At 37.6% G+C, this 16,460-nt stretch overlaps 1 protein-coding gene across 5 annotated transcripts in view; it reads left to right on the top strand.

Moving 5' to 3' along the window:
• Nucleotides 1-16,460, top strand: part of KANSL1 (KAT8 regulatory NSL complex subunit 1) — a 188,748-nt gene that overhangs the window by 10,113 nt on the left and 162,175 nt on the right. The window lies entirely within an intron of this gene.

Below are 16,460 nucleotides of genomic sequence, written 5' to 3'. Positions count from 1 at the left end.
CTGGAATGTTTTCACATTATTAGAATAACGTATAGGGAAATGAATGTTATTTAGGCTTGTGATGTTCCAACCAGGTAGTATATTTGGCAGTGAACTGATTATAATTTTAGAATTGTGACATTAGTTCTGATATAGTAGTGATCAGGTGTCTCCTTTCTTCTCCATCACAGTGCTGTTAAGTATGAGTTTATACATATAATGTTTTATCTTTTATCACTGTGTATAAATTGTTTGTAGCAACAGCCCAGAAAATGAACAAGCTTATGATCATAGCCTACAGTTTATTTTTATCTAGGTCTTGATTGTGGTACTAATTTTTTGGCCAGCAGGGGGGGCTGAAGTCACCGATATGTTACTCCATCTCAACTGGTTTTCAAAGTTTGTCACAGCCAAAGGAAAGTTAAGAAAAGTCTTAATGACAAAGGACATGATCAGAATTCACAAAGAAGAAATACAAATGACCAGGAGGCATATGAGAAATGTTTTTATTCTGATGAGTAATCAAAAGAATGCAGAGTAAAATGATATACTATTTTTTTTAACTTATCATATTGGTAACTGAACTATGCTGTCAAAGGTAGTGAGGGGGCAGTTTCCAAAACTGCTGGTGGAAGTGTGCATTGGGCCTAGTTTTTCTGGAAGGTATTATGACAACATATATTGAAAAACCTAAAGATGTCCCTTTATCTCAGTAATTCCACCTCTAGGAATTTATCTTAAGAAAAAAATAGAGATATATAGACAGATTTGTGAACAAAGATATTCATTGTAGCATTATTTATACTAGTGAGAATTGAGAATAAACCTAAATGAGCAGCGAGATTAATGGGTAAATTATGGCATATTTAAAGGTGGTTGATTATATAGCCATACAACAATATTTTGGAAGAACTTTTAATGTCTTAGAATGTTGAATATATGATAAATTAAAAATTCAGGATACGGAGCTAGGTAAGGATGATTCTAAATGTATAACAGATAAAGAATGTGTATATATATATATAATGTATGTATACATACGTAGGTAAAGGAATGAAAGGAACTATACCTACAAGCCTCACTGAGTCTATTAGACAGGGGGCTATCAGCCAGTTGTTCTGTCTCAGTTGGCACCAAGGGATGTTTTGAGGTGAGGTATTGTTATCTTATGTTAACCTCAGAAACTTAAGGCCTCACTTCAGACATCACTTCTATCCTGTAGGAACCCAGAATGGACTTAATATACGTAAATTTATGCCCTTCTTTTCTTGAATATTCTTAATCCTAATACTGCTTGGCGGTAACACATTCCACAAGTTTCTTTTATCTGTTGTGGAAAAAAAGACTCCACCTTTTCAAGTTTAAAAACTTAATATGTTGTATTGAGATTTGGTGAATAAATTAGATTTACCATATTGATACATTTTCTGATTTTGATCATAGTGCCCCCTTGGCTTCCATGTTTCTCAAATGAAGATGATTTTATTGAGGTCACATTGGTTTATAACATTATATAAATTTCGGGTGTACATCATTATATTTCGACTTCTGTATAGACTACATTGTGTTCGCCACCAAAAGTCTACTTGCTGTTCGTCACCCCTTTTGCCCTCTCCCCACTTCCCCCGTCTTGTAACCACCAATCTGTGTTTGTTTATGAAGATAATTGATTTTAAAATGTAATCTCCAGTAATACTTCCTTCAGCCTCTTAATCATTCCATTTACACTTCTCTGGATCTTTGTCAGCATTGCTTTGCCTTTCTGGATTTATGGTAACCAATCAGAATTGCATTTCAGATATAACTAAATTATGATTTATTAGAAGGATAGGAAAATTCGTTCTGTTTAAAGTCTTTTCCTTGTTGTTACTAATAGAATTTGCGACTTTTTCCCCCCTCTTTTTGCATAGACCATCACATAGTCTTTAGGGAACATTCTATTAATTATTCAAAAATTCCTTTTTTGACTGGAAGCCAGCCACGAATCCTTTAGGTACAACTTATATTTTTTCCTGTAAATGCCTTACTTTCTATTTGTCCATGCTGTAATACCTGCCATTTTCCTACCTACAGTATTTTAGCCTCTTGTATCTCAGTGGGCTCTTAGAGGTAATTCAGGGTAAGAATCACCTTGTTAGTTAGGTCTGTCGGTTAAAAAGCTTGACCTTATGTTGAGTAGAAATGTACCTCTCTGCAGTTTCCACTTTGGGCCTAATTTTGTCTATACAGGAACTGCCTAGAGGAACTCTTGTTTCTCTTCTGCTGGACAGCCCTTCAGATATTTTGACAACTTTCATGCTTGCCAAAGTATTCTTGAAGCTGAAAATAAATCCTAGTTTTTGCAAATGTTTCTCATTTGATACACTTAAAAATCCTTTCCACCTCTCAGTTCCCTTATTTTTCCAACTCAGTGTAGTATTTCACTGTCAGGAAGCTCATCATTCCATCTGCAAAACTGGAAATTCTGTGTATCTTTCATATAATTTATTAAAATGTTAAATATAGCATTTCCAAAACATTACCTAGCATCAGTCTTTGCTTATACTTCTTCATTTGGGGAACTGCTTCAGCATTCACCCATAATTTTCTGTCTAAATCACACCCCATCTATGGTAAACAGATTTTGTGGTCACTCAGGTTTTTAAAAAAATAGCCTTTTATTTAGACTCTTAGCAAGATTTTTATAAAAGCTCACATAAATTATATCCACATACTTACTTTCTCCTCAGAGAATTTGGGTAGACTGGTGTGGTGTGATTTTCTCTTTTAGAAGTCATGTTGTTTTTCCCTCAGAACATTATTCACGCTGATATGTCTTCTGATCCCACCCTTTCTTAGCAATTTGCCAGTTTGGCCGATTTGAAGCTCGCAGCCAGAGCCCTTCTCTTGAATAGATGAGAGTTATACTGATGGCATGTTTTTGTTCATTTTTGTTCAGCAAATGTTTATTGAGTGCCTAACTATGTCAGTAGTTGAGCAAGGGGCCGGGTAAATGTTGTTGATAAAGGAAGGACATCTGGAGGTTGTCCACCTGGGGCTTACAGGCGATCACTCCTCTCATATGCCTGTCAGCCAGTAGGTTCTTCCTTGCAATTTTATAATTTTATACTTAAATTCTTTTAAAATGCAGAGAATGCTTTGGGACTCCATCACTACCTAACATCTGATATATTAGTTTGGAAGCATCTTCTTTGTTTAATGATGAATTAATTTGATTCACTATTAGTGATTTGTATGCTTTAAAGAGTAATTTAGAAATAGGTTTTTTTCCTCGTATCTTCCTCAGTAAATATTGAAGTAAATTAAAGTTGGGCCTGTCAGTTGTCTTGCTTTTTATCACTGTTTATACCCTATTTATCAAGTGACCCATCTAGTATTTATTTGGCGTCTGGCTTTTTATATATTTAAACCACCTCTTTGTGGCATTTTCTTGCAAGGTTTTAATTGTTGTTTTGTCTACATAGGTCTTAGTGCTACAATTTATGGTCTTTTATTGCTTTTCCTCAGTTTTGTAGTCTTTCTATTTTGAGAAAAGTTGTTTTCTTCCTTGTCTCCCAACCCATCCCACTTGCCTCCCCCACCCCCATGCTACTTAGCAATTTAAAAGTTTTGGTTGAGCACCTGACTTTTTTGATCTCTTGCAGTCAGTAAAGTATTTTAAAGTCCACCTGTATACTTCATATTACACATTTGCTTTTTAAACATTTAAATTTTACCTAACTAAAGTCTAGATTTTCTTTTCTAAAACTGGGTAACCATATAATACATTTTTACTTTTTCCTGACTCCTCAGAATGTTGGTTCAGTGTGTTTTTTATCTCTATTACTAGTGGGTAGTAGATGTCAGTTCCTATCAGTTTCTGCTTATAATTTAGAACCAAGTTCTGTTATATGTGTATGTTTTAGTGGGTTTAATTTTTTTTGAGAAAGCATTTATTGTATTATTTAGTTTTACATCAATTTCCTCCCAAAGAAGTTTTGTATTGTTAAACACATAGATTGTGGAACCACACATTATTGTTATAGTTTTCAGGTTTCTTTCTTTTTTTTTTTTTTGTGAGGAAGATCAGCCCTGAGCTAACATCTGATGCTAATCCTCCTCCTCTTTTTTTTGAGGAAGATTGGCCCTGAGCTAACATCCGTGCCCACCTTCCTCTACTTTATATGGGACGCCGCCTCAGCATGGCTTGCCAAGTGGTGCGTCGGTGCACACCCAGGATCTGAACCGGTGAACCCCAGGCCACCACAGCGGAGCACACACACTTAACGGCTTGTGCCACCAGGCTAGCCCCTGAGGTTTCTGAATCATGGAGCTTTAGAGTTGAAAAGAAACCTTGACTGAAGTTAGTCACGCTCTCGTGTTTTCTGCATGAAGAAACTGAGAGCAGTGAAATCATTTGCCCAAAGTCACACAGCTACTTAGTGGTGGAGCGAGACCTTGCATGGCAGTCTAGCATGAATTATATTTGTCTAATGATTACTGAAGGATAGTTTACATGCTAATCACATTTACATTCGTCCATATGCAAACAAAAAAGAATGGTTGATTTATGGGGGAAAAATAAAATGATCAACCTAGCTTGGAAATGAGTTGACTGATCAGCATATTCTTTTCTGCTCAGTGCATGCTCTTCCTCTCAGATCCTGTGTATGTGGATCAGGGCATCTTCTTTATACTCCAGATAGTGCTGAGCTGACAATGCCAAATTTTTTCTCTGAACTACCCTTTTATAGAAGCCTTGCCAACCATCTGTTATAATATTCTTCAGGCAGAATATAATATTGTTGCTTTTGTTTAAGCTTTTGAAATAATAATATATTCCAATCCTATCTCACTGAAGATAACCCTTCCAGTAATAGGATTTTGTGTTCCTTAAACTCTTCACTCACTTGCTGATGTAATAGTTTGTATCATTCCTATAGATGACTGATTGTATTGATGACATCTTGGGTTTTCCTCGTTTCCTTCTCACATAGAGTAATTTAGAGTAACTTGAGTTTGAACTTAATTTTTGCTTATGTATACTGCTGGCAATGAGTTTGCAAGTGTAACAGGAAAGCAAATTAGTGCTCTGAGGTAATTTCTCAAGGGGAAACAAATGGCAGAATTATGGCTTGTCTTCTCCTGACATTCTTAAAAGTGGTTCAACATTTTTTTTTTGTAAAGTGAAATTGTTTAGAAATTAAGTGTTATTTTGGCTTCATCCTTTTTTTTTTACAGCTTTATTGAGATAACGTTTCACATATCATAAAATTTACCCATTTAAAATAAAATGTACAGTTTTTTTAGTGTATTCACAGAGTTGTGCATCTATCATCACAATCTAATTTTAGAACATTTTCAACACTCCAAAAAGAAACTCTCTATCTATTAGCAGTCCCTAATTCCCTTTTGTCCCCCAACCCCTGGCAACCACTAATCTACTTTCTGTCTGTGTCATTTGCCTATGCTGGACATTACATATAAATGGAATCATAACAACATTTGCTCTTTTGTGTCTGGCTTCTTTCACTTAGCATGTTTTCGAGGTTCATCTTTGTTCTAGCATACATCAGTACTTCATTCCTTTTTATAGCTAAATAATATTCCATTGTATGAATATGCTTCATTTGGCTTATCTGTTAATCAGTTGATAGACATTTGGGTTGTTTCCCTCTTTTGGCTATTATGAATAATGCTATTATAAGCATTGTTGAACAAGTTTTTGTTTGGACACCTCTCTTCAGTTCTCTCGCGTATATACCTAGGAGTAGAATTGCTAGGTTATATGGTAACTCGGTTTAACTTTTTTCTTTTTTTTTTTTTTTTGGTGAGGAAGATTAGCCCTGAGCTAACCTCTGTTGCCAATCCTCCTCTTTTTGCTGAGGAAGATTGGCCCTGGGCTCACATCCGTGCCCATCTTCCTCTACTTTATATGGGACGCTGCCACAGCGTGGCTTGATGAGCAGTGCGTAGGTCTGTGCCTGGGATCCGAACCTGCGGACCCTGGGCCACCAAAGCAGAGCACGCGAACTTCACCACTATGCCACCGGGCTGGCCCCCTGTTTAACCTTTTCAGGAACCACCAAACTGTTTTCCAAAGCAGCCACACCATTTTACATTCCCACTAGCAATGATGAAGGTTCCAGTTTCTCCACATCCTTGTCAGCACTTGTAATTGTCTGTCATTTTGATTGTAGCCACGCTAGTGAGAGTGAAGTGGTATCTCATTGTGGTTTCGAATTCATTTTCTTTCTCTTTTTTGCTGAGGAAGATTTGCCCTGAGCTAACATCTGTTGCCAATCTTCCTCTTTTTGCTGAGGAAGATTCGCCCTGAGCTAACATCTGTGCCCATCTTCCTCTGTTTTGTATGTGGATCACGCCAGAGCATGGCTGCCGACGAGTGGTGTAGGTCCGCACCTGGGAATTGAACCTGGGCTGCCCAAGTGGAGCATACTGAACTTAACCACTAGGCCATGGGGCTGGCCACCTTGAATTGATTTTCTGGATGACTAATGATGATGAGATCTTTTCATGTGATTATTAGCCATTTGTATATCTTCTTTGGAGAAATGTCTGTTTCTGCCAGATTCTTTGCCCATTTTTTCACTAGATTGTCCTTATTGTTGAGTTGTAAGAATTCTTTACATATTCTGGATACAGGTCCCTGGTCACATATGATTTTCAAATATTTTCTCCCATTCTATGTGTTATGTTTTCACTTTCCTTTTTTTTTTTTATGAGGAGGATTAGCCCTGAGCTAACATCTGATGCCAATCCTCCTCTTTTTTTTGCCGAGGAAGATTGGCCCTGGGCTAACATCCATGCCTATCTTCCTCTACTTTATATAGGGTGCCACCACAGCATGGCTTGACAAGTGGTGCATCGGTCCGCGCCTGGGATCCGAACCTGCAAACCCCAGGCTGCTGAAGTGGAGCCTGCAAACTTAACTGCTACGCCACTGGGCCAGCCCCTGTTTTCATTTTCTTGATGGGGTCCTTTAATGCAAAAATCTTATAATTTTGATGAAGTCCAACCTACTTATTTTTTTCTTATCACTTGTGCTTTTGGTGTCATATCTAAAAACCATTGCCTAACCCAAGATAATGAAGATTTACTCTTGTTTTATTTTAGGAATTTTATGGTTTTAGCTCTTACATTTAGGTCTGTGATCCATTTTGAGTTAATTTTTGTGTATGGTGTAAGGTAGGGGTCCAACTTCATTTTACCCTATGTGAATATCCACTTGTCCCAGCACCATTTGCTGAAAAGACTATTCTCCCAGACCCCTCAGTGAATTGTTTTGGCACTCTTGTCAAAAATCAGTTGACTGTAAATGTGAGGGTTTATTTCTAGATTCTCAACTATATTCCATTGATCTATATACATCTGTCCGTATGCCACTACCACAGTCTTGATTTCTATGGCTTTGAATTACGTTTTCAAATCAGGAAGTGTGAGTCCTTCAGCTTTGTTCTTCGTTTTCAAGATTGTTTTGGGTATTCTGGGACTGAATTGAATCTGGTGATCAATTTAGGGAGTATTGGCATCTTAACAATGTTACATCTTCCGATCCATGAACATGGATGGGATGTCTTTCCACTTAATTAGGACTTCTTAACTTCTTTTGACAACTTTTGTAGTTTTCACAGTATAAGTTTTATACTTTTGTTAAATTTATTTCTAAGTATTTTATTCTTTTTGATGCTATTGTAGATACACTTTTTTTTTTTTTTTTGTGAGGAAGATCAGCCCTGAGCTAACATCTGTGCTAATCCTCCTCTTTTTGCTGAGGAAGACTGGCTCTGAGCTAACATCTATTGCCAATCCTCCTCCTTTTTTTTCCCCAAAGCCCCAGTAGATAGTTGTATGTCATAGTTGCACATCCTTCTAGTTGCTGTATGTGGGACGTGGCCTCAGCATGGCCGGAGAAGCTGTGTGTTGGTGCGCGCCCAGGATCCAAACCCGGGCCGCCAGTAGCGGAGCGCGCGCACTTAACTGCTAAGCCACAGGGCCAGCCAGATGCTATTGTAAATGGGAATTGTTTTTCTTAATTTTATTTTGATTGTTCATTGCTAGTGTGTCAAAATACAACTGATGTTTGTATAGTGATCTGGTATCCTGTAACATTGATGGACTTGTTTATTAGCTCTAATAGTTTATTTGTGGGTTCCTTAGGATTTTCTATATACAAGATTATGTCATGTACAAACAGAGGTAGTGTTACTTCTTTCTTTGTAACCTGAATGCTTTTTATTTCTTTTTCTTGCCTAATTGCCCTGGTTAGAATATCCAGTACAATGTTGAATAGAAGTGGTAAGAGCAGACATCCTTGTTTTGTTTCTGATCTTAGGGAGAAAGTATTCAGTCTTTCTCTATTAAGTATGATGTTAGCTGTGGGTTTTTCACAGATACCTTTTGTCAGGTTGAAGAAGTTTCCTTAAATTCCTGGTTTGTTGTGTGTTTTTTTTTTTTTTTTTGGTGAGGAAGATCAGCCCTGAGCTAACATCTGTGCCCATCTTCCTCCATGTTGTATATGGGACACCGCCACAGCAGTGTCTTGATGGCTTGATGAGTGGTATGTAGGTCCACACCTGGGATCCAAACCTGTGAACCCCCGGCCGGCTAAGCAGAATGTGCAAACTTAACCACTACGCCACTGGGCTGGCCCTGTTGTGTGTTTTTATCATGAAAGAGTGTTGGATTTTGTCAAATGCTTTTTCTGCGTCAATTGAGATGATCATGTGGTTTTTATCCTTTATTAATATATTAGTTGATTTTCAGGTATTAAACCAACCTTGAATTCCTAGGATTAATCACACTTAGCAAAGATATACAATCCTTTTTCTATGTTGCTGGCTGGATTTGTTTGCTAGTGTTTTGTTGAGAATTTTTACATCTATATCCCTAAGTATATTGGTCTGTAGTTTTTTTTGTGATGTCTTTGGTTTTGGTATCAGGGTAATAAACAGCCTTATCAAGTGACTTGAGATGTGTTCTTGACTTCATCTTGAAATAATTTTGGTTTAACTTTGGACATTCATTTAACAATAATAAATTCTAATTGCCTAATTACTGAATGAAGCTAATAGTTAATATAATTAATGTTTAAGAAATGATGTTATTGAATTTGTGGCAGTTAGAAGAGACCTAGAAGCCTCCCCCGCAGGGCAACAGCAAATATTTGAGAATGAAAGGGGGATACAGAATTAAATACAATTGGATTAGGTCACAAATTTTCTTTTTCTAGACCTTTTGCCTATCTTGAGACATTCAGGGTAGAGCTTCCAAGTCCAGCACTTTATTTTTTTTTTGTTATTTTTATTTTTGTTGTGAGGAAGATCGGCCCTGAGCTAACATCTGCCAATCCTCTTTTTTTTTTTTTTTTTTTTGCTGAGGAAGACTGGCCCTGGGCTAACATCCACGCCCATCTTCCTCTACTTTATATGGGATGCTGCCACAGCATGGCTTGACAAGCGGTGTGTCAGTGCGCACCCAGGATCCGAGCTGGTGAACCCTGGGATGCTGCAGCGGAGCGCACGCACTTAACTGCTTGTGCCACCGGGCTGGCCCCAAGTCCAGCACTTTAGATCCTTGCCTCCTACTTAGTTCCCTTAACCTCTACTCTTAGTTTTATTTTGGGGTACTTGCTTTGTTATCTCATTCTGGTTATGCTGTAAATACCATCTAATTTTACCATTCTTGGGGTGGTTTAGGCAAGCTTCACAAAAGGCCAGAAGAGAGTGGAATTGGAAGCATAAAGCACTAAAATTTTGCCAATTGTTCTCTTATTACTTATTAGCTTTGAACTTTTAATCATTTAAAATATCAATGAATAGAAGAGATTTTTCTTGGCTACCACATAGCTTACGATAGTGACAGTATTTTTTTCCAGGGGTACTACAGGGTTTAGCATCTAGTAGGCACTCAATAAATGTTTATGAATGAATGGGAATTAATGATAGGGCTTTAAGGGGATATCTAGTTTTATTGAAAATCATAGAAAATCATTCAAGGCAGGAATACAAATATTACTGTTGTCATGTTAGAAAAATTTAAAGCCCTAGCCTAAATATTACCATCAAGATCACTTTTTGATATAGCCACCATATATATGCTAGGAAGTGTGAGTAGTTCCCCTAGACAGAAGGATTTTTTCTTTATACCACAGAAGCTATAGTTGCATATAGTTATTTTATTTTTTTTGTTCTGATGGTTGAAGTTAGTTCATTTGGGAAAAATTTTGTTAGATAAATTTGTGTCTAAATTTGATTGTGGGAATTAATTTGGAATATGGCTGAAAATACTGAGTATCATGTTTTATTATTTTTGGCAGTCTAATTCAGAAATGAAAAAAGATTGCTGTTAAGAAAATTATATATGATTTCTTAGTAAATGAGTGACAGAGATAAGACAGGGACTTTAGCATTTCCTGAATTTCAGTCATGTTCTCAGTAGCTTATGGTCTCATTTATAATATAATATTGTACCCATGACAATTTTTACATGAGATGTTTTCAGGTTTCATTTTCTGTATAAAGGGGCTATGTTTGGGGGTTTGGGGCATGCATATTTATCTATAAATGATCTAAAGCAGTGCTTTTCCAACTTTTCCTTCAAAGTTCTTCGGGGTCTGGGGTTGTCCAGAGCAACTTGTCACAAAAAGGACATTCCTCTGAAAACTCCTTCTCTATCTTGAAAAAATGAGAATTTTGCGTTTTGCTTTGTAATATATTTGTGATTAACAAAAATGTATTTGATTTTACTGGAATCTTTGATTAAATTGATACTCTAGCAAAGTCTCTCCTATTTATTCGGTGGTTCCTGTTAACTCCCTAGTCCATAGCTGTGTCCTCCAGAGTGTACATGAGAAGCCAGTTCAAGAAGCCAGGAATTAGTGGATTAACAAGTAATGTTCCAAGAATACTGTGTCTCTCCATTGGTGGGAACAGGTGGGCTCTCTCCCAAATCCCTGTTTCCTGTGTCATCAGAGCAAGATTTTAGAAGTTGCATCTTACCTTTGGACTCAGCAACTGACTTAAAAAAATTTTTTTTAATGCCTTTTGACTTGTGCACCTGCTGCCTCCTTTTCTCTTTGAATGTTTTTTTCCTTCTGACTCTCCGTATCAGGCCCTCCACAACTTGGCTGCTCAGAGCTGCCTTGAAGTTCTTCTGTATGTTTGCCTTTATGTTTCATTTGGAAAAGAAGTCAGGCAGTTTCTTGGTAAATTTTGGGCAAATTCTGACATTTAAATTTATTATCTGATACAGTGTTTGGGTCCTGGGCAGACTGTTTCATTTGACATTGCCTCATCTGCACAATCAGGATATTAGAGCACTCCTTTTGTTATGTTTGGTCCATTAACTTTTTTGATTAATTTTAATTGAGAATTTTAAAATGTTCTATACTAAAGTTCAAAGTATTAGAATTAATTAAAATCCACCTCATCAGTGTAGTCTTTTGTTTATTTGTTTAATTTAACTCCTTGAGAAACTTTACTAAAATATTCATATAAAGTCCTGGTTAAACTGCATGCATTGGAAGCCACTGCTTATGTAGCTACTTTGAAATCTGGGACTGCAGAGGAGAAAACCCTCCCTCTTGGATGTTAGGTCTTAACATGGCTGATAGCCTGAGAGAACCTGACTTGTTTAAGTGATACAGTTGTATTCAGTTGAATTTTAGAGCTATCTTCTGAATTATCCCAAAATAAATTATTTCTAGATTTAGGAGTACTTTCAGGGTTAACCTGTAACTTTATTGTTCTCATTAGTAATACAGTTAAATCATGAGGCCTAAGATTAGTTTTTCTTCTCAATGAGTTATTGGATCACTTCTGTGGTGAGATGGTAAGATAGTATCTTTATGTAAATTCTGGAGTCTGTATCTCTAGTATGAGGAAGAAATTATCTTGTTTTTAGGTGGGATTGAAACCAAGGAATGCCATGCATTCTTATAATACTTTGCCATTTACAAAAGTTTTTCACATGCCTTAAGTTTAATCTTACTGAAAGTTTGTTGCTACTGGACTGAGTACGTAAGAATATATGATATTTTGAATCCGTTGAGACCTCTGTTTAATGGAAAAAAAATCTTGATTTCTGAGCTTTATAGTCATTGTAATCAGTGTGAGGATTTTCTTTTACTTACATTTGGCCAAATCTTGATAGTTGTGCAACTGTGAAATCGGTAGTACTGTTTGGGTTTCATACCTTTATCCTGTTTGCACTTCTTATTTGCCAAGTGAGTAGCCTGTTTCTGTTGGGAGGATATAACCCTGTAAGGCAGGTGATGCAGTGGGAAAAGTGACAACTGGAGACTGATACCCTGATCCCAGCATGTCCTTCAGCTTTGAGGCTTTGGGCGGTCTCCTAACTGTTCTCTCTTTGCCTCATTTTCCCACTGATAAAATTTGGAGATTGAACTAGGTGGCCTTCCATATTCCTTCTACATCCAAAATTCTTTGATTTAAATTTCTTTACTTTGGTTCAGTTTATTCTGGCTTTCTACTTAATATTTAGCTAGTTAAATATTAATGTGAGAGCATGTATCAATTTCAGTTTAAAGATGTTTCTTTCATGATATAATTTTAATATTGTCTTAAATAGATTAATGTCTTCATTTCTGTGATACCTGGAAATGGGTCTCGAGCTTAATAGGTACTCAGTGAATTTTTGTTGAATAAATGCATTTAAATTTTTTTAAATGTGGCTTTAGATTTATGATTGTAAATAATCCTCTTCAGAATTAGAATATATTTTTAGGGAGCTCAAAGTATTTTTATGTGTAGTGTTATCCAAGTTTATGAATGAAAACATCATTTGCCAGAGTCTATAGATAGGGATTTGAATTTGGGAAGAGGTGCTGACCTTTACTTATCTCGTATTTTAACCTTTCAATTACTGAACTTTGGAAAATAGCTTAATTAATAATAATAATAGTTAAACTGATGAGGGAGGCATTATTATTATCTCCTTTTTACAGAGCAGAAACTGAGGCTTATAGGTTAAGTACCTTGCAAAGTAACACAGCTGGTAAGTGATGGAGGCAGGATAAAATCTAGGGTTAACCGTTGGATCCCATACTCTTCATGCCTACACTATACCTTTTTTTCATTTATTCAGCAAATTCTTATGAAGTGTTTCCTTTTGCAAGGCTCTGGACTAGGTCCCTGGGATGCAATGGTAAATAACAAAAACTGGGTCCCGGTCCTTTTGAAACTAAATGGTTTTGGCTTTAGGACTTTCTCCTGAGTTAATATAATAATTGCTTTTTTTTTTTTTTTTTGTGAGGAGGACTAGCCCTGAGCTAACATCCGATGCCAATCCTCCCCTTTTTTCTTGAGGAAGATTGGCCCTGGCCTAACATCTGTGCCCATCCTCCTCTACTTTATACGGGACGCCACCACAGCATGGCTTAGTAAGTGGTGCGTCAGTGCACGCCTGGGATCCGAACCTGCAAACCCTGGGCCGCCGCAGCAGAGCGCGCGCACTTAACTGCTGCGCCAGTGGGCTGGCCTAACTTTTGTTTTTTTTTTTTAAGTGCAAAACAAAATAATCCCTTGTCCTTTTGAGATTAGTTTGGACATATGAAGTACTGAATTTGTGATAGAATATTCTGCTTAGAAATTTGTTAGAAGATATATGGTGGGGAAGTTAGAGAGTGCCTTTTTGGAGTGCTTATTGTATAGACAAGAGTAATAAATCTGAAGTTGGAATAACCATAGTTCCTGCCTTTAAGTCCTTTCAGGCCAGGTTCAGGAGGTAAGACTGATATATGAAAACAATTTCAGGGGAATTACAGAGAGCATTTAACCAAAAGCAGGGTAATATAGTGCCAATTATCTACATTATTGTTAAGTGAAGCAAATAAATAATAATGGTGGTGTGGTGGAACATATCTTGAAGGAAAAATAAATTGGAGGTAGATTGGAGGAGAGGAATGAACAAGGAATGATGGTGAGGAGGGAGAGTCCTCTTTTTCTAGGTAGAAAGAACACAGATAAAGACATGGATGGTACAGAGTTGTGTATAGGAGGGAAGGGCTTTTCTGAGGAATAAATAATGTTATATTAAATATGAAAATATAAATAATCGTAAAGTAATATAATACAAATACTCTAAAATATGAGAAATTAATCAGTATGTTTTTGACTTCAGGTATAGGAAACCTAACTCAAACTGGCTTAAACAATAAAAAAACGTTTGTTGTTACCTGTAGCTAGAAGTCCAGAAGTCTTGTAGATGTCAGGATTGTTTGATTTAATGGCTTAATGCTGTCACAAAGGACCAGGGTTCTTGTCAGCTCTCCATGCTGCCCCCTTTGATGTTGGTGGCATCTTCAGGCTTGCTGTAAGTTGACAGTAGCAGTTTGAGATATCATGTTTAGCACTGTCTGAGGAAGAGAGACTGTTTCTTCCTCATCTCATCTTTAGAGTAGAAGAGGCTTTTCTCACAATTCTGTCTTGGAGGCCTTCCAGTGGGCTTCCACTCATGTCTCATTGGCCAGGATTAGGTTCCATGCCCATTCCCAACCAATCATTGGCAGAAAGAGTGGGTTAAAACTAATCCATTAGGATAGAGTGAATATTGGAGAGTCAACCACAATGACTATTCCAAGAGTGATTTGAAAAGTGAGTAGTGTGTGTTTATTTCTCTCCCTAAGATTTTTGTGTCTGTAGTGGCTCACCTTTGAATGTCCTTATTTGTAAAAATTGGTGCCTAAGCAGAAAGACAGCTGATTTGAGATAAGAATGTAAAACAGGTTGACTGATTTAAGTGCCATAAACACTGTGAACTCCTGACTCTTGGGCTAAGCAATGAGAGAAAGGGAAAGTTGGAATCTATTTTTCTCCAAAATGCATGTTTTAAAATGAGCATTTCCGCCTTTTTCCTAATCTACTGAAAAAGTGTATTTCATAACCTTGGTTATTTGGGGGCCTAATTAAATCTGGCAATTGAGTTTTAAGAGTTGAGGCAGTAGTAACATTAATTATTTTGTGGTGGGTGTCTTTGAACATAATATTTAAGTGTACACTGCAAAGCGCTTTGCCTTATTTGGTGTTTTTCATTCTGCTCATTTAGATTTCAGAATCTTCAGATTAGGGCTCTAGTTCGCCATCTATTGGTCCCGGAATTGTGTGTTTAACACCCTTCTGCTGTATTTTGTGGAATTACTATTTATGTGGAGATGTGTGTGTATGTTTTTTTAATTAACTTAATTTTCTTCCCCAGAATTATAAATTAAAAAGCAAAGACTAGGATCTTTTTTGGATATGTATACAAATATGTATACTTGCTTGCTTTTGCTATTTGAGAACCATAACTATGATTGAGGGTGATTCTGAGAGTACAAATGAAAGCTCACGGAAATATAGGTGCAGATGCTGGAGGAGCTGGTAAGTTAGTCTAACTTTGTGGGAGGACTAAAACTGTGAGGGTGTTTTTTTGACTAGCAGAAGTGACGCATACCACCGGATATTGGTTCTGGTAAGCCACAAAACAGTATTGAGCATTTCTCATCTTCCTTTTTGGTAGTACAGCATATCCTTTTCATCTGCTGAATTTGATGATTTAATCGTTGGAAACTTTTTTCTTCAGTCATTTAAAGTAATATTTTCATGAATCCCAGAGTTCCTTGTTTAAATCTCAAAGCACTGAATTCAGCTTTTGGCAACTTTTTCTTTAGTTTTCAAGGATGGTGGAATTATAGTTTGTGTAAATGTGATAGTTTGTATTTTATTGCTAATTTTTTTTAATCTAGAGAAAGTTCCATTATTTTAAGGCTCTGTTTTGGGAAAGGAATAAAATACTGTACTGACACACTGATCATGAGAAACGATAGTATCACCATTTTAAATCAACTCTTGTAGGAAAGTGGGAAGTTTGATTTTTGTTGTGAGATTTGGTTTTCTCTATGGAGTTCTTTGTTAAACTTTCAGCATAGCAGTGAACTTCCTTTTGGTGGCGACGGGAAGCATAAATACTCATTGTGTAATGCCATTTGCCTGTTTTGGCGGATCTGCCAAGCCCTGACACCCAGAACAAGACGCGTGCTTCTTAGCGAAAACTACAGTTCCCAGCCGGCCCGGCGCTGCTGGGCCATCACTTCCCCTCTGGCTCCCGGCTGTCCCTTCCCTTCCCGGGCTGGCCCGGCGCGGGCCCTGCCCGCGCCTGCGCAATGACGACGTGCGCCTTTTTTTTTTTTTTTTTTTTTTTTTTTTTTACCTTGGCGGCTGCGGAGCACGGCTCTGGGGCTAGTGCCCAGGCGTGCTGCAGTGTAGAGAGGCAGGCTGTTAGGACAAAGGGTGGCAGAGAGCGCCTCACTGGTCAGGGAGCTTCCTCCCCGACTCACCGCACGTTTAGCTCTGGAGTAGTGTGGCACCGGCGGCAGTAGCCTTTTTACTACACAGTGCAAACAGTCCCTCCCTCACGTCCTCTAGCCCCGCCAGCCCGCCTCGTCCCTCGTAGCCGGCGCGCGGCCCCGCCAGCCCCAGCACGGA

Source organism: Diceros bicornis, chromosome 18, assembly GCF_020826845.1.
Source record: "Diceros bicornis minor isolate mBicDic1 chromosome 18, mDicBic1.mat.cur, whole genome shotgun sequence".
Taxonomy (NCBI): Eukaryota; Metazoa; Chordata; class Mammalia; order Perissodactyla; family Rhinocerotidae; genus Diceros; species Diceros bicornis.
Note: the sequence above shows the minus strand (reverse complement) of the source record. Positions and strands in the feature narration are given on the sequence as shown.